This window comes from Bubalus bubalis, chromosome 1 (assembly GCF_019923935.1).
Source record: "Bubalus bubalis isolate 160015118507 breed Murrah chromosome 1, NDDB_SH_1, whole genome shotgun sequence".
Lineage (NCBI taxonomy): Eukaryota > Metazoa > Chordata > Mammalia > Artiodactyla > Bovidae > Bubalus > Bubalus bubalis.
The window spans coordinates 127913773-127936036 of NC_059157.1; the positions used below are offsets into that span (position 1 = coordinate 127913773).

Below are 22264 nucleotides of genomic sequence, written 5' to 3' on the forward strand. Positions count from 1 at the left end.
TCTTTTGTGTGATGCACTGTTGGTGGGTATTTGGGAATTAAAGGGCTCCCACGTGACTCAGGTTAAAGAATCTGCCTGCAATGCAGGAGACCCCGGTTCCATCCCTGGGCTAGGAAGATCCCCTGGAGAAGGGACTGGCAACCCACTTCAGTATTCTTACCTGGAGAATTCCGTAGACAATGGAGCCTGGAGAGCTACAGTCCTTGGGATCCAACAGAGTTGGACATGACTGAGCAACTAATACATGCTGAGCAAGATAAAGGTCCTACTCTTCAGAGCTGGACAGTAAATAAATAAACCAGAAATTACAGTGCAGTGAGTTGAAGGCTGCAGCGGGACACCTAGCCCCACTGGAGTGATTGGGTGAGGCTTGCCTGAAATTACCTTTAGTGGGACTTCAGTGTAGGGAAAGTGAAAAGACAGGGTGGGAGGAGACCGGGGGGAGGAGGGGTGGGGGCATGGAGGGGGGTGAGGAAAAGAAGTTGCAATGAGGAGATGGTATTAAAAATGACTACTTAAGATGCTCTTGAGTTACATGGGATGACTTGATAGTTAACAGATCTGGAAAACAGCCGCCTTTGGCCAGTGCACTTGGCCCAGGGCACTTTATTACAGTGCATACATGATGGTGTCTTGGCATTTTGGTCTTCTCCATCTCCCTTCTCTCAGTCTTCATACGTTTTCCCTTCTACCAAAGCCCTCAGGGACCAAGCACTATAACAATTCTGGAACAGTATGTAGGGTGGAGGGTACGTGTGACGTCCACTACTGCCAAGAAGTCTTCACGATCTCTCCCTTGGCACCAGGAAGCCAGCACCTTCATCAGTGTTTCTGCTTGCTGCTTTCCGCTTGCTATCTCCCATTAGGAGAACTGTATACATCTTTCACATTCTTAATACACATGAGTCATCAACAAAAGCAGCTCAAGCCTCTGCAGTGCCCACCACCTTCACTCTGAGGATGAATCCTATAGGATGGGTACATCAAAGAGTAAGGAACCTAGATGAGTGGTTACCAAACTAGAGCTGGGTGTAGAAGGATTGAGATGCTGGCCCCTACAGCTGCCATATATAGAAGACCCACTTCCTTCTTTCTTTACTGCCAGTTTTTGTGTGTGTGCACTTTCCATTGACCTGAATAACATATCTGAGTATGTTAAGGTTAGCATGGAATACAAACACTTTGAGATAAAAGCCCAGGGATCCAAAAAATCACAGTGAGACCAAAAGCTGTAAGTTTATGGGTAAAAAAGTTTACTAATGATTATGACTTCTGGACAGTTTATTAATATTAATTCATTAAACAAAAGTACTGAGTGCCCACTATATGCCAAGGACTCTGCTGGGTTCCAAAGATGAAAAAGGGAAAACTGATTTTACCCTCAAGGAATAATAGTGATAATTTCTCACATTTGTATTTTCTCACAGCTGTTGAGAGGTCAGCAGTGTCTGTACCTGAGGGTCTGATTACTTGGTGATTTGCTTACGGTCACTTGACAAAAGATAGCACCAAGACAAGAACCCAAGTCCCTTGCCTCCCAGTGTGTTTCATTCTAGTACATTGTGCCCCATGTCTGGGTTTCGATATATTGTATGTGATTTTATTTATCACAACTGCAAGAATCAAATGAGGCACATGTAATTAACGCCAGTTGTGACTGCAATCCTTATGGGATAAGTAGAATAGAAATACTTCCCATTTCACTGGCAGTAGAGGTGACTTTCAGAGAAGGCAATGGCACCCCAATTCAGTACTCTGTCCTGGCAAATCCCATGGATGGAGGAGCCTGGTGGGCTGCAGTCCATGGGGTCGCTAGGAGTCGGACACGACTGAGCGACTTCACTTTCACTTTTCACTTTCATGCACTGGAGAAAGAAATGGCAACCCACTCCAGTGTTCTTGCCTGGAGAATCCCAGGGATGGGGAAGCCTGGTGGGCTGCCGTCTATGGGGTCGCGCAGAGTCGGACACAACTGAAGCGACTTAGCAGCAGCAGAGGTGACTTTGCTGAAAGGCAGACGTATAGTTCATGGCAAGACAGGACTAACAACTACCATTTATTAGACATCTGCTACAGGCCAAAAGCATTCCCCTTTCCTTTTCACCACCATATTGCAAAGTTGGGTATTATGAAATACCTTCATTTTACAGATATTAATACTTGCCATTTATTCAATACCTAATATGAGCCAGCTTTTTAATGCTTTACATATGTTTTAATGATTTTTATAACAATCTAACAGGATAGATGCTATCTGTTCCATTTTGAACTGTGCAAACTGAAACTCAGAGAAGCTATAAAGTTCTCATAGATAGCATATGACATAACAAGGGTTGGAACTGAAGCCTGACTGAGTCAAAACCCCACAACTTTTCACTGTTACACATTTCCTTCTTTTTGGAACTCCTTCAGACTTGGGGACTTATGTTCTTTCTTCCAAACATGGCTATCTCTCTGGAGATACAAACAAGGATTGTATAACCAAGGTAATTATGACAAGACTGGTCTGTGAGAAGGTAAAAAGGAGGATAAAATAAAGTTGGAGAGTTATCTGTGGACATTGGTTCCAGCTCTGCCTACCCACAGTGTTCTGAGTGCTGACCACAACGTGTAGAATGTGTAGCTTTACTCAAATTCAGCACATTTTGTTCTTATAGGCCATGTTTCCTCAATCTTCATTAGTCTGCTCTCTCCATTAAGGCTCAAATTAAGTCTTTGATGCCATGAAACAATCAACTACCATTTGTGAACCTGCAAATAGTCCCAACGTTGCTTCCAGATGGTGCAGAGGGCTGGCAGAACTCATACCCTTGCCTCAGGATGAAAGACCTCCCATGTCACAGATTCCATCATCAGCTTCTCTGAAGTACTAAAAGTGTGGCCTCTGGGCCCATGTGTAGAGCAGACCTTGGCCATGGTGAGGGCAAGAGATGAATTCCCCCATGGATTACGGTCACTCACATGAGGGAGAAGGAAGGCCTGGATCCCTGGTCTTCTTTCCCTTCAGGCACAAGCAGAACTAGATCTTCCTGGGTGAAACTGTGTGGGTGGGAGAGCAAAGAGATTTTGTCAGGAGAGTGATAGCAGATGGATTACTTCAGATCATACTTACTCTACCACAACTAGGTAAAAAAGCCAGGAAAGAGAAGTCCCTTGAAAACTGTGAATCAAGTCTTAGACAATGGGAAAGTTTCAGTTCTGCCACAGACTCTGCAGGGATCTTGACATTCAGCGGAGTCAGGACTTTTGACCCACTGGAACTTGGAGAGTGGGTGTTTGGAAATAGGCTCCAGTTGATTACAGCCCCAACATCTAACAGTCACGGAGGGCTCTGGAGGTGGCAGCTCATTCACAGCCCCTGTAAATCAGGCCTCAATTCATAGGCTCAATCACAATTTCCACTTGAGATAATTATGCTCCATGCCTTGGTCATGGTGGCAATTGATGCTTGTGCAAATTAGTCCTCAAATTGTGCAGCCCAGCAGAGATGGCAACAATTACCTCCCAGCAGAAATATAGTGTACCGGCTAAAGAGGTTAGGTGTTCTGAAAAGTGTCCCAATCGGGGCCTTTTAAAAGTCATGACTATGTGACCTTGAACAAGGAATTCCAAATTCTGAGGACTGAAACTCTAGGAAAGATTAGTGGGTGATTAGAGTTAATGGTTAGCTACAATCCACACCCATGACCCATCTTACCAGCTGACTGCAGACCCTGCCCAGTTCCCAGGCTAGTCACCACTGATAACAATAGCAGTCAACAATTATTAAGCCTTATCTATCAGGCATGGTGCTAAGATGATAACCGAGATGATAACCAAATTGGCTCCCTGTCTACTCCAGTACCCTCTCAACAACCAGTCGAAGGTGAACTGAATGAAATTTTTCTTCCTGAAGCAGTTCAACAAAGGGAGACTTGGCCTCCTGCTGATCACTCTCCTGGGCATCCTGGCCGTGGTGCTCATCAAGGCGGGACACTACTGACAGACCCCGGCCACCTCCTCATCATCTCTGCTGAATTATTCTTTTGCTAAGTGGCTAACGAACCAGTCATTTTTAAATCGTACCAGAACTTTTAAGAAGATATACAAACACACCATCTTCGCTATTCACCATTAATAAAACTCACCATTTCAATCAAAGCCCCCCACTTACCCGCCCCCCAGCCCCCCAGGACTGAGCATGCTTGCTCAGAGAACCTGTGTCCCTAGAGCTCTAGGCCTGGGTGGGGAGTGCACTGTGTGATCCCACGTTCCCAGAACCTGCTCAGTGACTCCTCCTCTCCAGGGACATGGGGCTTGGCACCCCCACCTTCAGGCAGCACCCCCTGAAGCCTTCCAGAGTCCACCCCACCCAGGTTTCCAGGTCTCAGTCCAGAGAGGTGAGGCAAGATCTCCTAGACCCCTCAGGGTTTGGGGCACTAGAACTGGGTTGTGGGGATCCCTGTCCCTGAACCTGGGACCTGAAGACTGACCTCCAGAAGGTGTTCCTTCTTTTTCACCAGTCTCCATCCTGTCTCGTGCTTGGCTTGTGATGGTCAGTTGTAAGGTCCACATGGGGTAAATCCTCAGGCTCCTGGAAGACAGCTGCCAGGTTGGTGCAAGAATCACCTGTCATTCATAGGCTGTGTGCGTCTTACAAAGCCACTGGCCTGTTTCACTTCTGTTGTGAATTCAAACAATACCCACCCTCGAGCAGGGCCTGCACGTGGCAAGTCAGTGGCTCTTTAGGGATGAATCTTGTTTCTATACCACGAGGCAAGTAAGCATCCTCTTGGCTTTCCTTGTGGCTCAGCTGGTAAAGAATCCGCCTGCAATGCTCGAGACCTGGGTTTGATCCCTGGGTTGGGAAGATACCCTGGAGAAGGGGATGGCTACCCACTCCATTATTCTGGCCTGGAGAATTCTATGGACTGTATAGTCCATGGGGTTGCAAAGAGTCAGACATGACCGAGCAACTTTCACGTTCACTTCACTTCTACACAACAGCCCCATGAGGCAGATTCTGCATTAGCTGTCATTGCAACACTGTAGGCAGACCACAAGGAAGCATAATCCCTTTCATGCTGCCAGTGCACAAGTTAAGTGACTTGCCCAAGGTCATGACATCACTTGTGAGCTGCGAATCCAGAATTTGAACCTGAATTTCCTGGTTCTTGCTGTTAGTCCACCCTGCTGGTCTGCAGAAGGTTCTCAGGGAGCACCCAAGCTCCCTTTGGGAAAATGGGGCTGAGGGAGAAGAAAGAAAACCTCTGGGCCTGCTCCTTTATACCATTACCTAGAGCACCCAGAGTAGAGTCAGTGAGGAACAGGAGGAACAAATTGGCTTCTCTAACTGCAGGGTCACCAGAAGGGACCCAGACTGGGAGGGGAGCCCAAACTGGAGGAATGCCAGCTCTGGGCAGCAGCACTGTGGTTCCCGCAGTGGGGGGCCTGGTGCCCAAGATGCAGAGGGGTGTCAGCACAGGGAGGGACCACCATGAGGCCAGAGAGGGCTCCTACAATGGCACGTCCCTGGCCCCCAAGGCAGACGGATCCACTTTTCACCCCACTCTGCCATGCGCTCCGGTCTGCCTTCAGCTGAGGACCTAATTCTCCAAGCTTTGGTTTCCTCATCTTTCAAACAGAGATGAAGCTGCTGCTGCTAAGTCATTTCAGTCGTGTCCGACTCTGTGCGGCCCCATAGACGGCAGCCCACCAGGCTTCCCCATCCCTGGGATTCTCTGGGCAAGAACACTAGAGTGGGTTGCCATTTCCTTCTCCAATGCATGAAAGTGAAAGGTGAAAGTGAAGTCGCTCAGTCGTGTCCGACTGTAGCGACCCCATGGACGGCAGCCCACCAGGCTCCTCCATCCATGGGAGTTTCCAGGCAAAAGTACTGGAGTGGGGTGCCATTGCCTTCTCCGAGAGATAAAGCTACCTACTTCAAAACACCATGAAGCCTGAAGGAGGGGATTACCAGGCACTTCGCACAAGATCTGCCACATGGGAACTAGTGTTATTATAAACTGTGTTCACTCATTGCAACAAACACTTATCTTCTGTACATACATCCTGGTGGTGAGATTACAGCAGAGAATAACAGACAAAAATCCTTGTCCTCTAGAGCTTGCAGATCAGTATGAGGAGATAGACAATAAGGAAGTATGATACACAGCATGGTGGATGGAAGTCTATGTTGCAGGGAGAAACAAAGCAGGAAAGGGGGTGTGCGATTTTAAATAGCCTGCTCAGGGAAAGCCTCGCCACTGAGACATTTGAGTCAAAACTGAAGGTGAGAAGCAGGAAGCCCACAAGCTGTCTGAGTGGGGGGACCCAGGAGGAGGGGGTGCCAGCAGATGGAACAATGAGTGTGAAGGCCAAGGGTGGAAGCAGGCCAGGCGGTTTCTGAGAAGTAGCTCCTACAAGCAGAGTGAGAGGTGGGGGAGGGCTGAGAAGAAGGAGTGTTCCTTCTCCTCAAGGAGCTGGCACAAGGACCTAAAACAATGAATAAACACAGAGCTGCACCCAAGAGTTACTGTCGGAGCTCAGCAGAGGAAGAAACCACAGCAGCCTGAGGCAGCAGGGCCTTCCGCTGGGCCCTGAAGGGGAAGGAAAGAGAAAATATTCCTTATATGTAGCGTTTGTGTTTCTAATTATAAGTGCTTGTAGTGGAAAATTTGGAGAGTTCCATAAAAATATAAAGAAGAAAATGGATTCTCTAGAACACTGGCACCCAGAGGCAACCACAGTTAACAGGGCAGTACAGTTTTATATCTATCTCTAGTGTATTTAGTTTTCACCTGCCAAGGGTAGAAATGATTTGTTGCTACTTTAACAAAATGAGTCACGACACTGAGCCCCACTCCATGCAATATGTCCTCAAATACTTCTGGGTGTTCCTAGTGGGACATCTCAAAGGATGTCACAAGCCCATCTATCCACAGCAGTCACCATGTGGGGCTTATGGAGGCCCATGAAAGGAGCCTCTGCCGGAGATGGTCCCTTGGGGGGTCCTCAGCATCCATGGCTGCTGCCTCCTCTGATGGCCACCAGGGTACCAGAGGGATGCTGTGTTCTGTGTGCAGGGGTGGACAGCGTGTCCTTCTCCCCAACTCTGTGTCAAGAAATATCACCTGGGTCCCAAAGCAGCAGTGCCAGGGCCTCTCCAACCTCCTTAGGAAGCCTGCTTGTCTCTGCTTGCAATGTCTTACAAGCAACTCTCCAAACTTCAGCTGAAGATAGTTGCCTCCACCAGGACCAGTTCATGTTCCCTTCCTCCACAACTCTTTTCCTCAAATCTTAGGAAAAAAGGAAAAAAAAGGCAGTCCCTGTCTCCCAAGGCATGTCTGTTTACATTGCTGAACCAGAACAGTGAACATCTGCACTCACGTCGTCGGTGACTACACAGTTTAAGATTGGTGTTGATTTTCCCAAAACAAAGCAAAAGTCTGCCCCAGTGGTAAATTAAATTCTCTGCTGCTGCTGCTGCTGCTAAGTCACATCAGTCGTGTCTGACTCTGTGCGACCCCATAGACAGCAGCCCACCAGGCTCCCCCGTCCCAGGGATTCTCCAGGCAAGAACACTGGAGTGCGTTGCCATTTCCTTCTCCAATGCGTGAAAGTGAAGTTGTGTCTGACTCTTCGTGACCCCATGGACTGCAGCCTACCAGGCTCCTCCATCCATGGGATTTTCCAGGCAAAAGTACTGGAGTGGGTTGCCATTGCCTTCTCCAGATTAAATCCTCTACCTCTATGCAAATCACTAGCAATTAGTTCCCTTCCTCCACATTTCCCAGCTTCTTCTCATCATGTTTTTAAAACCATAGGGTGCATCTCAGCCAGGGATGCTGTATACCATGAGAGATGGCTATAATTTAGGTAAAAGGTTGGAATGGAAGAAAGGATTCTAGGCAAGGGAAACCACTCCAGCTAAAGTCAGGTAGGAAGAGTGTGCGGTGTCCTGGGAACCATAAGGGGACCAGTTAGATTGAAGCAGAATTTGTGGAGGAGAGGAGAGGGCGCTGTGGATGGAGAGAGACAGTGGCTGCAGGAAAACCATGAGCACATGGATGGTGGCTTGGCTGGTCGTGAAGGGGGAGGCTGGAGGCAGGGAGGCCACTCCACGCTAGAGTGGATGGCAGCCTGATGTGGGGAGTGGTGCAGCAGGAACAAGAGTGGGAAGGACAGGCTGGGGGACGAGCTTGAAATGACTGGATAACTGATCAGCTTTGGGAAATGCAACAGAGGGACATGTGAGATATGACTCAGAACTTCAAGCTGTCATGTCTGGAAGAATGCTGGAGTCATTCATTAGAACAGCTGGATGCCCAGGGGGAGCTGGTTTGTGGTCAAGAAAATGGCTATGTCATCAGTTACCCTGAGTCTCAGTTGCTCAGTTGAATATCTGATGGATACTTGGAGCTGGGGCAGAGGAGGGACACTGAGGCTGAAGGTAGACACTCTGAGTCTCTTTGAAGACGTAGCCCAAACCATGGGCTTTCTCCTTGAGAGAGAGTGTAGAGGGAGGAGAGCAGAAACTTGACGAGCTCAAGTTCTTGCTGAAAGCAAGGGTCTTGGCAGTCCCAAGCAGCTTACACAGAAACTCAGTCCTGCCCCCAGAGTGGCCTTCTGGGCCCATTTCCTAATTATATTTCTAATAAATGATCTGGGGGATAAGAAGAAAGTTCAGAGGCAATAGCACGGCCAGGGACTCATGGAAGTGGGAAAACAGAAGCTGCAAGTTGTTGCAAGTTGGTGTCAGTGACAGGGAGGCCAAGAGTCTTTGTGTGCATTACAAATGGAAGTACAAACACACAGTCGCACTGCGGCTGGAAGGGCTCAGGACGGACCTAACCAAGGCTGAAATGGGTCAACTCATGAGCTTCCAGACTTAGCAGCCTTTCTCTCCCAGCTTTATAAAGGACCTTCTGTCCTGGAATGGAACTTTCCAGGCAACAGCATCACCTTTGACCAGATCTGAGATATCTCCACAGGACAGATCCCGAGCGAGGGAGATTCCACTCAGGGAGAACCCACACATTCAGCCTCTCGGACACACAGGGCATGCTGCCCAGACACAAATGCACACTGGGTATATATCAATACACCTACAAATATCTCCTCCAACTCCACAGGAGACATAAAAAAATATCATTTGGCAACTATCATATATCAGGTACTTTGCCTAGAGCTTCCCAAGTATTTTTACATTTAGTCTCACAACAATTATTAGAGAAGGGGATCATTTTCCAATTTTGTAAAAAAAAAAAAAAACAACCAAGGCTCAGAAAAGTGAAATATTTTGCCCAGGATCACATGCCTAGAAAATGGCAGCTGGTTCCTGACCCAGATCTGCCTGTGCACTCACATGTTATTATTCTTCTTTCTTCAATATGTGTACACAATAGACTCATACACACAAACATATACCCATCCCCTCTGCACACACAAAATCCCCATAGAAAGTAAGCTCCTTGAGGGCAAGGATTGCATTTTGTCCACTGATGTATCCCAGGCATCTGGAACAGTGACTGGGCACATAGTATACACTCAACGAATATTTTAGGGTTGTCATTAAATGAACCGAAAGCATACAGGCATGGAACACTCACCTGTGTGCAGATATGCCTACACACGTACACATGAGCACACTCACTCACCTTCACACACACTTAATACATTAAATCCACTGCCTGAAAGGAGATCCCAAGTGAGGCCCCAGGTCTCAGAAGTGCCCCCACCCCTCACCCCAGGCCTTCTCCATCAGCAGCCTCACTGCTGGTCTCCCCAGACCCCTCCCTGGAGCAGCAACCAGCCCTCCCCACAGCCTCATCACATCCCACCTCCTTCTTTTCTTAGTTCACTCAAAACAAAGAATTTTTTTAAAAGATCTTTACTAAGAAGGAGAAAAACATTTAAAAAAAAAAAAACCAAAAAACCTGTAAGCTCTTGAACAGAGGAGTCGACAGAGCCAGTTTCTTATCCTAAGTCGTGCCCTTGAGTCCAACCACAGCCTGGCATAGCTGGTGAGGCAATCAGCTTGTGGAGATCAGGCCCTGCTTGGCTGCTCTGCCAGCAGTTCAGATGCCCAGCCTGAGGGAGCAGGGAGTTGACACGGCTGCTCAATCTGGGCGATTCTCTCTTCCTCCAGATACGGCTGCTGCTTCTGTCCAGGCACAGACTCTCCTGCCACCCTGGCCTTCAGTTAACTGCAGTTTTACACCCTCTTTTTTTCTGCCATCTGCTGTGCCCTGGGCTTGTAAACCAGGCTGGTCCAACCCAATCGCTTGGTAGAATTGTGTCAATTCTGTGTATAAAACTCCAACCACCTTAATTCCTTCCTGGAGCCTCAAGCCTCTGCCTGGCATGGCTCCTGCTCACCTCTGGGCCTCCATCCACTCCACCCTTTTTTTATCTGTTCTCCAGTGACATTTGCAAAGCAGTTCTGATGGAGGTGCCAGAGCCCAGGGTCCCAAGGGTCTGTTCACTCAGACACCTCAGACACCCCAGAGCAGATCCTGTGCCACTGTATCAACACCACTGGGGTCTCTGGATTAAAAAGTAAATTCCTGAGCCCACCCAAGGCCTGCTGGATCAGAGTCTCTGCAAGTGAGGCCCAGAAGCCAGCACTTTTAACAAGCTTCCCAGGTGACTCTCACACTCCAAAGTCCAAGAAGGACCACCCCAGATTTATTAAATTCCATACATACCCTCATGCATATATAATAATGATAGCTAAAATATTTATTGAGCACTTACAATGTGCCGGGAAGTATTCTCATGTATTAACTCAGTTTACCCTTATAACAAGGCTGAAAAGGAGGCATAGTATCATACCCACTTTATGACTTGCCCAAGTTCACACTGCCTTTTATGGGAAGTCAGGAATCAAACCTAGGCTCTGTGACTTCCAAGCCTGCATGCAACCAGCATATACTCTCTAGCACACACAACTGCACCCACATCGACCACACACAAGACCCCCAACCCCTCAGAACCACTGACAAAAAGGTTCCAACGAAAAAAGATGGAGAGCCAGGGCATTTTCCAAGGTTCCTGGTTTCTCTCTTACCTCAAGTCTGGCATACGCAAATCTGAGCCGAGCGAGCCAGCAGCCACAGCCAGCAGAGCCAGGGAGCTGGTGAGCTGCGGCCCCAGGTCTTTGGCAGCACCCCCAGGCCCTGAGGCTCAGCTCTGCCTGCTGTAGGAAGCGTGCCCACCACGGGCCTCTGCTGCCATGCCCCACGGGCCCTGCCCCCCGGCCTCCACTGCCCAGTGTGGCCTGGCTCCCTGAGACCCAAGCCCCTGACAGGGCCCTCCCTGCAGCTAGAGAGCAGATGTGCGTGCAGCTTTCTCCAAAAGCAAGTCTTCTCAGGAATCCTGCCATGGGGGGAAGGTAGGAGGGTGGGGGAAGGAGTGGAAAAACAACTGAAATACCATAACAAAAAAGTGATCCAAAGAAAAAGCAGCAACTGAGTATCTGGAAGGAATAAACTGAGGAGGAAAGGCGCAGAGTTGTGCAGCGTGGCCACGAGGCTGCCAACCTTGGCAGACGGGGGCTGGGGGCTGGGGACTGGGCGGCGCCGTCAACTGGCCACAAGGCTGATCTGGCCAGGGGCTGAGGTGCGGGGAGAGCAGAGATTGGGCTGATGTGGGGGCTTGAGAAGGGGATTTCAGCCAGCAGCATCCTCCTTCCCAGGGCTCTGGGCACTGTGTTCTTCAGCCCCCAAGAGCCATCTGGAGGGTCCTTCCCAACATTCTCCACCTGAAGGGTTTGCTTAGGACAGTGGAAAGAACCAGAATGATGCCTGGACTCACACACCCTGATAGTGGGGAGAGAGGGCTTTCTCAGAATAGGGCTGGACGCTCTGACAGTAGAGGAGAAAGATGGGAAGGATTTATTCTGAGGCCACAGAATGCAGGATAAAGTGGTTCTCAGCTAGCTCCCTTCTGATGAGCAGTGCGACCGAGGGCAACTCACTTATTAAACACTGAGCCCAAGTCCCCTTGCTGTAAAATAGGCTAACTCAGGCTTTCTCTGTACATCTCAGGGTCAAAAAAGATCCATAGATTAGACAGCCTATCAAAGCTGAGGCTTGAGCACAGAAGCAAGATGGGGCTGTGTCTCAACACGTAGAGCTGAAGGATTGGATTTGAGACCTATTTACTAGCCACATGACCTTGGAGTAGACATTTAACCTCTCTGTGCTCAAAGGAGCCAAAGCCTAGATATATGAAAAGCTTTTGAAAAAAGTTTTACAAGCAGTAGATGCTGTAAGCTCCCACTTCCTCATCATGTTCCAGGTACAGATTGTATGTATACTTTTGTGAGGCAGGTACTACATATTCCCATTTTACAGAGGGAAAAAGAAGGCTCAGGGAAGTTAAGGAACCTCTGAAAACTGACAGGTGCTTAAGTTGAACCAGGTCTGTCCAACTCTGGAGCCCATGGCGTCTCTCCTATTGCAGCCCACAGGGCAGGGATAGGCAATGCCTGGTTGGTAAGCCTAGGAAAGAGGCACAGTCTTAGTAGAGGAGCCTGGCTGAGGATATTGGGCGGCAAGAGCAGGGATTCTGTTCAGGCTCGTCTTATGCAGGAGGCGTGTTGAAGTGTGATGTGCCCAGACCTGGAGGAACAGAAGCCCCCAGTGTCTCATGACAACCTGGAGGCCAGGTGCCCGAGGGTGCAAAGGCGCCATAATCCACCATGAGGGCAACTGCCAGGCAGAGCCTGGGGAACAAAGCAGGGAGCACGAGAGCTGCCAAGTAGGTCAGCAGAGCAGCAAACTGTTGAACGAGATAGGTGTGGAGCTGGGAACAAGCTGGATTGTTAATAGGATAACCACAGATAAAAGGAGGCCCAGACAGGTCATCAGGATGGCTCAGGAATCAACTCCATAGCTGTGCTTGAGGCCTCCTCTTATATAAGAGGCTCTGTGAGGCTATGGGGGATTTTGAGTGGACAGGTTATTGAGACCTGGGGTCAAGTACAGAGAGAAAGCTGGTGGTTGGTCACAGGGTATGGAGTTGAAGAATCAGGTTTGAGATCTACTCACTAGCCATTTGACCCTGGAGTAGACACTTAACTCTGTGCTGAAGAGCCAAGCCTAGATAAGAGCTGAGCAAAGATGGTCTCCCTCCACGTATGCTCACCAGCCCCTGCCCACACCTCACATTTCCCTTCTGTTTCAGCAGTTTTGACCACTCCATTGTAATGACCAGCCAGTGTGTCCATCACCCTATCAGGACTGTCGGTTTCTCAAGGGCACCCCATTGTGGTGCCTGAGACAGGGACTTATAAGTGTTTGAGAAATGAAGGAGGAACCAAGTGAACAAAAATCCATCCTAGGGACATCCTAAAAGCAGGCAGTGGCCGATCTGGGTCTTAAAGGAGTGGATGTATTTAGATAGTATTAGGTTGCCCAAAGAGTTCGTTCGGGATTTTCTGTACCATCTGATGAAAAACCCGAATGAACTTTTTGACCAACCCAATACTTTCTCTTCAAAGAAATCAAAGCTCTTCTTGGTTCCTAATATTTGAGTTAGCCCTCACACAGCACACATACCAGTCCCCAAATACTAAAAGAATTCTTTCAACAATGTTTATTCATTCCACAAACATTTGCTGAGCTTAAACTCTGCGTCAGGCTGAAAAACAAAGGCTAAGAAGATAGGGTCCTTGTTTTCAAAAGTGCAACTGGGAAGTGGTTGGGAATGGGGTGCAGATAAGCACATGATAATCATGATGACAGAGGATGAGATGGCTGGATGGCATCACTGACTCGATGGACATGAGTCTCAGTGAACTCTGGGAGTTGGTGATGGACAGGGAGGCCTGGCGTGCTGCGATTCATGGGGTCGCAAAGAGTCGGACACGACTGAGTGACTGATCTGATCTGATCTGATCTGAATCATATTCTTTGACTATCTAGAGGATTCTGTGGGAGCCCATTGGAGATATAACCAATTATCCAGGAGGGAGCAAAGAAAGTGTTGCTATGTATGGCTGTGCAGGTCGTGTAGTGCACAAGGCAGGGTGCTCCCTGGAGCTGAGCAATGCAGTTCTTCCTGGCCAGTGGCATCTGAAGTTCTGTTGCCCCATCATCCCAAGCCCCAAACCCTGGTCCATCAACCTGGTCTCAGTGGATTTTTCTCCTCCTCTGGCTCCTCTCTGAGAATTTCTTTGTCTAGCCCTCCAGAGAATTTTTCTTCAGGAAAACTCTCCAGGAGCCCCTGTGATCCCCTTTCTCCTGCCAGCTCCATAAAGCAAGCCGGCTCCTCTCAGAGAATTACAGTTTGGGGAAGTGTGATTCATGGGGAAGGAACTCTTTCCATGGCTTTCTAACCTTTGATGTGACCCCAAAAAACCTGTGGCTAATACAGAATGCTCTAAATCTCACAAAGCTCATAAACACAAGAGCCACACTGCGTTGGGCCATGAACAAGGCCTCTGGCTAGTCAGCTCCTGCCACCAGCTGGAGGAATGTTCCCCTGTTCCCACCCTACACCGACAGCCCTCCCCACCACCCCTCCACCCTCCTGGCAGCTCTTGCAGCAGCCCAAGGCCCCTGTGGCTAGGAGGGGAGGCTTGTTGAGGCCCCCGATGGCCCACCAGTCCATGGCTGGACCCAGAACCTCTGCAGCTCCAACTCTACTAGGAAAGGCCTCAGTTGCTGAGCAAGGGAGGAAAAAGCCAAAGAAACGGACTCTAAAATCCAGCCTCCCTGATGGGAAGAACAGCTGGGATTAGAAAGATACATGTGAATTTTAGGTGACATGTCTGCAAAAGTAGTGCCCACTGAGATTCCTGGAAGCTTTCTTGCAAAGCAAAGCAACATAAATGAAGTCTGTTTTTCCCATAAAAACAATGTGGGGGTTTTTTTTGGGGGGGGAGAAGGGGGAGGTTTTTTTTAAAGAGACAAATCTATCAGCCACAAGTTTAATGAACAGGAAGCCATATACCCATTCTCTACATAGTAGATTTCTTTCTAGAGCAGGGTATAGAAGAAGCAGGACAAAATGGGAATGCATCAGATAACGCAAATGAAACGCCTTGCACAGAACGCGCCCTATGGTAAGTGATCAATAAAAGGGTCACTGTTATTTTAATGCTATATTTTATTATCTGAGCAATTCCTGGGAGAGGCACTGAGAGGAGCAAGAAGAATCAAAGTTTTCAGGAACTCTTCGGAAGCCCTGCTTGACCACCCCTGGTGGGGCCCCAAGACCTCCCAGTGGGGAAACCAACTGACTGTGTGGAGGACGTGTGTGCTCTGCCACTCATGCTGAAAATAGTACCATCGCACGGCTGGCGGCAAAGGTGCAGGGCCAGGCAGTGGCCAAACTAAACTGACGACGAGCTTCGGGACACTTGGTCGGGACTTCCCTTCCTCCTGCCTCCTCCATAGCACACCCACTGCAGCAATTTGGAAGTCTAAAGTTCTTTTTCTTTAACCCCGCAAAGTCTCTTGAAGCAAGTTTTTGCCATTGGGTTTAGGGTGGGGGTGGGGATGGACGCTGGGCTGGCTTCCAGCAGCTCTCTGCTGGTCTTGACAAGTCTGCCCCCATGCCGCCCTGTTCTAGCAGGTCGGTGACATGTGGACACTTGACCCAGGCCCAGGACAAGTGGAAAGATTCCTGTCCCTCTGAGCACTGTATGTGTGTGTGTGTGTGGTGGTGGCTGCGGGGGTGGGGGTGGTGGGGGACGGGGGTCTTGCTCCCTGGAAAACCTTTCCAGAGATTTCTTTTCCCCTGAAGGCCAGGGATGCACCAGAAAGGTGAACCTTGTTCTCTTCTCCAAGGCTGGGGCTACACAGTGGGAAGGGATGGGTTGTGTCCCAGTGGGGGCCGTCTAACAGGCCCCCAGCGTACAGCCAACTCACTCTCCATGGGACAGAGGCATCTGCTTTCTCAACTTGTTAATTTCATACTCACAACCTGGGGAAAATCACCGCCCCTCCCCCCTGCTTTCCCCACCTCTACTTTAATCAGATTCTCACTTACTTTACTGAACAGAGAACGGAAAGGACCTCCTCTTAGTGTGTGCAGGCACTGAGAACGAATGGAGAAATCCCAGGGGTCTAGCTATTGAGCTCCTGTTTGCCATATTTCTCTAGAATTTGCAATCAGGAGCCATCACTTCTCACTCACCTGTGGTCATCATTTACTCTTTGGGCCTCAATGGCCTCATTTGTGAAATGGGGATAATAACAATATCATCCCATAAGTCTCTTTGTTGTGAGGAATAAATGAGGTATGAGAAAGGGCTTTGCAAACGCTACAGTGCCACACATAATAATTACAGTGATTAATATTATTATTACAGTGCTGCAAGCACTATAAAAATAGCCATTGTCCCTCAGAAATCTGCCCCTCCTCGAGCCTGTCGATGTTTTCAGGGGAACACCAGGAGAGCCTTCGAGACTAGAGTCTCTGTCTCCTGACCAAACATGCCAGGGGGCACAGCCAGGGCAGGAGGGCCAGACTGAGGCCAGCCCTCTCTCTCCCTACCATCATCCAGCTCTAGCAAGAGGACAGTGATTATACCCCCAAGGAGGAGCGAGGTTCTTTCCCAGGGATTACCTCACTCCTCCAGAGGCGAGCAGACATAAAGAGAGGGAGGAGCCGAGCTGGCTAAGTGGGCAGCCTGGAGTCACATGATTTTCCCAAAGCCAGAGGAGGCAGGGCCAGAGGAGCAGACTAAAAGGGGCTGATCCTTTAGGGTCAAATCCAGGAACTACCCCCTACCCACCCCCTGCCCCAGCCCCAGGCTGAAAAGGGGCCAGGGAGACCAAAGCTCTGTGGCTCCCATAGTAACTGCTCTTGTTTGCTGAGCCTGTCTCCGTGTTTTCCACCCATTTTCTCTCAATTGACCCTAATCACAGCCCTGCCACACAGGGGTTATTAGCCCCTTTTTCACAAGAGGCTCTGACCGGATGTCATTTTCCCAACGTTGCTCATCTACTTAGCGGCAAAGCTGGACGAGATCTGAACCAGGACCCGTTTGAGTCCATGGCTCAGAACCACTCTACCCACTGCCTGCCTGTCTGGTCAGCCCAAAGCGGCAGGGTGGGCTGAGTTTGGCTAGCCTCAGGGTGGGGTCCCCAGCCACTCCAGGGAGAGGAGAAAGCCTACCAGGAGAGGGGAAATGGTTTACTCTTAGTAACTCCACTTCTGGACACCTGCCAAGCCTGTACACCCCAGACTAAGCCACAGGGCTGCCCTGCCCTTGTGCCCAGCTGGGACGAGTGTCAAAAGTGACCTGCTCCAGCATTTGGCCCCAAACCTAGGGGAGGCACTGGGGAGCCCCAGAAGGAGGTCTTCTTACTTCACTTCCTGCTCACTGCAGAGCAACAGGGGCCTGATGATGGAGGACAAGAACCCAGCTCCTGAAGCAGGTGGGAGTGAGGACAGGCAGCCCTCTAGTCTTCCACCCCCAAACTGGCTGTGGGGGAAGATGCCTGAGTCCTCACCCCAGGGCAGGGGCTGGCCAGCTTTCCCCTCTTTTCTTGCCATCTCAGGAAGGGGTGATTGATGGTGAGATAGCCTGGACTGAGGCAGAGAACAAAGGAGTACCAATTAAATCCTACGGTTTTTGTTGGGATGGATCACCCCAAAGGAATTCTTTCTACTTATTGTAAAAGTCATACAGACGTATTACAGAAGATTTGGCAAATACAAGAAAAAGAATTATCTATAATTTTACCACCATAACACAACCAATGGCAACATTCTTGTGTCATTCCTTCCCAGGTCTCCCACCCCTTTTTTATTAAAAATTTTTTTTAAACTGTGCTTATGCCATTTTCAGAAGTGATTTCCCCCATCACTTGTCGTGACATAAAATCACCTTCCTGTGTCACTGTGCAGTTGGCCTGTCCTCCTTTGGGACAACTGTAGGGGAGTCCACTGTGTGGGTCAAAGTAAAGCTTCCACCCCCTGATGTAAGAATGTTCATATTTGAAGTCTTAACCAAAGTAGACAATTTGAATCACATTTAGTCAACCTTTGATAGACTGCCTGTTCTGCAGAGAATAAGATGATACGGACTCAGAGCTGGCCCCAGAAAATCCAAGAAGCCCTTGGTTGCAGCAGGTTGGGGAGGGGATCTGTGAGAGGGGAGGCACAGCTGGGCTGAGGTTGGGGCACCTGCCACCACTTCAGAGCCACACAAATCAGGCCCCTTGCCATCCTGGCCCTGCAGAGCCTGGGTTCTCAACACTGCTTCTAGGCCAGAGAGTTGCCAGGAGAAACTGATTATAGAAGAATGTTAGATTGGAAAGTGAGGAGCCTCTGCCATGTGCCTGCTGTCCCTTCCATAGCCTTCCGGCACTTGCTAGGGGCCTGCCTGGGGGGGGGCAGCCCTGAGAACGCTGGCCCACGGCTGGACGGCAGCCTAGTTCCTAGGTGGGCCTCCGGCCCATCAGCCTGCCCAGGGATGCTCTCCAACAGGTCCTTTGAAGTTTATTAGGTATTTATCAAAGGGCCTACTGAATGCATTGGGCTTCCCCAGTGGCTCAGTGGGTAAAGAATCTGCCTACAATGCAGGAGACACAGGATATGTGAGTTCGAGCCCTGGACCAGAAAGATCCCCTGGAGAAGGAAATGGCAATCCACTCCAGTATTCTTGCCTGAAAAATCCCATGGGTAGAGGAGCCTGGTGAGATACAGTCCATAGGGTTTCAAAGAGTTGGACACAACTGAGCACAGCACACAACACAAGTGAATGCATTGTTTGAGTCCCTCCGCAAACAAGAAGAAACCTTCCCTGCCTCTGGAAGCTTATAGCTAGTTACTGAAGAATTGAACACAAAGGCTGTGTAGTCTCATGGTCAATGGCTTGCACTCCAGAGTCAGACTTGGCTGGGTTGAGTACTTCCCCCTGCCTCCCCTCCACTTATTGAACAAGTAAGTTACTTTAACCTTTCTAAGCCCCTGCTTCCTCATCTGCAGAATGGGGTTAATCTAATTTACTTGCAGAGCTGTGGGAAGGATTAGAGAGAATATATGTAAAGTGCCAGGCATTTGGTAGGTTTTCAGAAACGTTGGTTATAATTAAAGTAGCACAAAACACATGTAAAGTAATAAAAGGACACCACGTAAAGCAAGGAGGTCAGAGGATTGAGCAGGGAAGGAGCAAATAGCTCTTCTAAAGCCAGGGGCTTCTCAACCCTGGCTAGACAGAAGAACCACCTGGGCAGCTTTGAAAGTATGCTAATGCCCAGGTCCCACCAAGCAATTAAACCAGAAAGGGACCCCAGGCCTAGGAACATTTTATAAAACACTTCCCAGGTGAATCTGGGTGCATCCCAAATGGAGACCCAGTGATTGAGAAGGTGTTTTGAAAATGTGATCTGGAAAGGAAACAACATGTGTTATGTTACCTCGTACACACTAAGCAGTCTCACAACTGTTAACTCATCTGAGTTCTTGTGATGATCACCTGAAGCAGGTACTTTTAAGCCTATTTGAAACAAAAGGAAGCAGAGATTTAGGAAGGTCATTGAAATTCACCCATCCCCAGCCCATGCTCTAGAGCTGCATCATCCAGGAGAAACAGAGTGTGAACCATGAATGGGGACCAGAGGTACAATTTCAGATTTTCTAGGAGCCATGTTAAAAAGTTAAAAAGAAACAGGTGAAATTAATTTTTTAAATATATTTGATTTGACCCAGTATAGCCATAAGCTCTATTGCAATGTGTTATCAATATAAAAATTATTCACAAAACATTTCATATTACTCTTTTCACACTGAGTCAGCAAGATCTGGTGTATATTTTGCACTCAGAGCACATCTCAATTCGGACTGGCCACAAGTGCTGAATTCAGGTCACATATGGCTGTGACTGTGGCGTTGGACTGGCTAAAGGGACCGTTGGCCTGGAATCCGACCAAGCAGGTAATAAGAGGAGGTGGGGGGCTGAGGAATTTCAGAAATAGCCCAGAGGTTCTTAAATGAGAGAGGGACCTGGAGCTCAGACTGCACTCGGATGGCTGGGGAGTCTATAGGTCTCCACAAGCCTGAACAAGAAGTCCAAATGGACAGTCACATGCGAAAGAATGAAGCTGGACCTCGATCTTATCCTATACACAGACGTCAACTCAGAATGGATTAAAGGCTTAAACATAAGACCCGAGTCCTTATACTTCCTAGAAGAAAATGTATAGGAAAGGCTTCTTGATATTGTTTCTCGGCAATTATTTTTTGCATTTGACTCCAAAAGGACAGGCAACAAAAGCGAAAATAAACAAGTGGGACTAAAACAAAGTATAAAGTTTCTGCATAGCAGAAGAAACAATGAACAGGGCTTCCCCAGTGGCTGAACAGTAAAAAATCCACCTGCCAATTCAGGAGACATGGGTTCAATCCCTGATGCAGGAAGATCCCATGGGCTGTGAAGCAACTAAGCCCATGCACCACAGCTACTGAATCTGTGCTTTAGATCCTGGGAGCTGCCAACTACTGAAGCCCACATGCCCCAGAGCCCACGCTCTACAAAAAGAGAAGCCGCTGCAGTGAGAAGCCTGCACACAACTAGAGAGCAGATCCCACTCACCAAAGCTAAAGAAAAGCCCAAGCAGCAACAGAGACCCAGCTCAGCCAAAAAGAAATGTAATTATTAAAAAAAAAAGAAACAACAAACAAAATGAAAAGGCAACATATGGAATCTGAGAGAATATTTGCAAACCATGTATCAAAAAATGAGTTAATATCCAATACATAGGAACTCTTACAACTCAATAGCAAATAATAATAATAACTCTATTAAAAATGGGCAAAGGACCTAAATAGAGATTTTTCTGAAAACTCACAAATGGCCAACAGATATTTGCAAGGATACTCAACATCATTAATCATCAGGGAAATGCAAATGACAACCATAGTGAGCTAATATCCCATACCTGTTAGGATGTGTGCATGGTGTGTGCTAAGTTGCTTCAGTGGTGTCCGACTCTTTGTGACGCTGTGGACTATAGCCCATCAGGCTCCTATGTCCATGCAATTCTCCAGGCAAGAATACGGGAGTAGGTTGCTGTGCCCTCCTCCAGGGGATCTTCCCTACCCAGGGATCGAACCCGAGTGTCTTATGTCTCCTGCATTGGCAGGCAGGTTCTTTACCACTAATACAACCTAGGAAGCCCACCTGTTAGGATGTCTTTTATCAAAAATATAAGAAATAACAATGTTGGCAAGGATGCAGAGAAAAGAGAACCCTTGTACACTTGGTGGGAATACACATTGGTGCAGCCCTTATGGAAAACAGTATTAGGTGCCTCCAAAAACTAAAACTAGATCATTCAATCCAACATTCTCACCCTGGGTATATATTCAAAGGAAATGAAATCACTATGAAATAGCTGCACTCCCAGGTTCATAGCAGCATTATTCACAATAGCCAAGATAGGGGAACAACCTAGTGTCTGTTGGTGACTAAATGGATAAAGAAGATTCTTATATTTATGCAATGGCCTTAAAAAAGAAGGAAATCCAACCATCTGCAAGAACATGAATGAAACTGGAGTGCATTTATGCAAAGAGAAAAAAGTCAGAGAAAGAGAAATATTTTATGGTAAAACAGGTGGAATCTAAAAAAAAAATCAAACTCATAGAGAATAGAATGGGAGTTGCTGAGGGCTGGGAGATGAGAGGAAAAGGGGAGATACTGGTCAAAGGGTACAGACTTTCATAAGACGAAAAAGTTCTGAGGACTATAGCCTAGAGACTATAGTGAATAGTACTGTATCGTATACTTGAAATTTGATAAGAAATCTTAAATACTATCACCAAAAAAAAAGGTAACTATGTGAGGTGATACCTGTAGTTAATTAGCTGTGGTAATCATTTCATAATGTATATGTTTATCAAATCATCACACTGTACACTTTATATAATGTTATTTGTCAATTACGCCTTAGTAAAGCTGGGAAGGGGGTTGGAAATCCAAAGATGATGAGGGGCCAGTGAGAGGATGAAGAAGGAAACCTCAGCAGGCAACCAGCCCCATAGTAGGACTGGGAGCCTTGGCACCTCCCTTCACCTCGGCTGGAGGAGATCCCCCGTCTAGGGGCTGAAAGTGTGAATTTACCGAGCTGGGAGAAAGCTGTTTTACGGTTCCTTTGGCTCCTTACTCACGGAAGCAGACTCACACCAGAACCCTCCCCTCCGGCTCCCCCCACCAGCCCTGCAGCCCATAAAGGGTAATGGAGCTGAAGTTAAAATAGTCACATGAAACCCACCTCATTTGAAAGGGCACCTGCTTTAAAGGCCAAATTTCCTGAGCCCA

At 48.2% G+C, this 22264-nt stretch overlaps 1 long non-coding RNA gene across 6 annotated transcripts in view; it reads right to left on the reverse strand.

Moving 5' to 3' along the window:
• Positions 1–2043: 2043 nt before the first annotated feature.
• Positions 2044–22264, reverse strand: part of LOC123333862 — a 46334-nt gene continuing 26113 nt past the window's right edge. For 2 of the 6 annotated variants that reach the window (XR_006551493.2, XR_006551498.2), the window contains 2 exons: positions 4473–4573; positions 2044–3039 (listed from right to left, as the gene is read on the reverse strand). This is a non-coding gene — a long non-coding RNA (uncharacterized LOC123333862). Of the gene's footprint in view, positions 3040–4472; positions 4585–11050; positions 11427–19361; positions 19432–22066; positions 22145–22264 lie in introns of those variants that run through there. The other 4 variants (XR_006551499.2, XR_006551500.2, XR_006551495.2 and 1 more) reach the window with 4 other exon arrangements.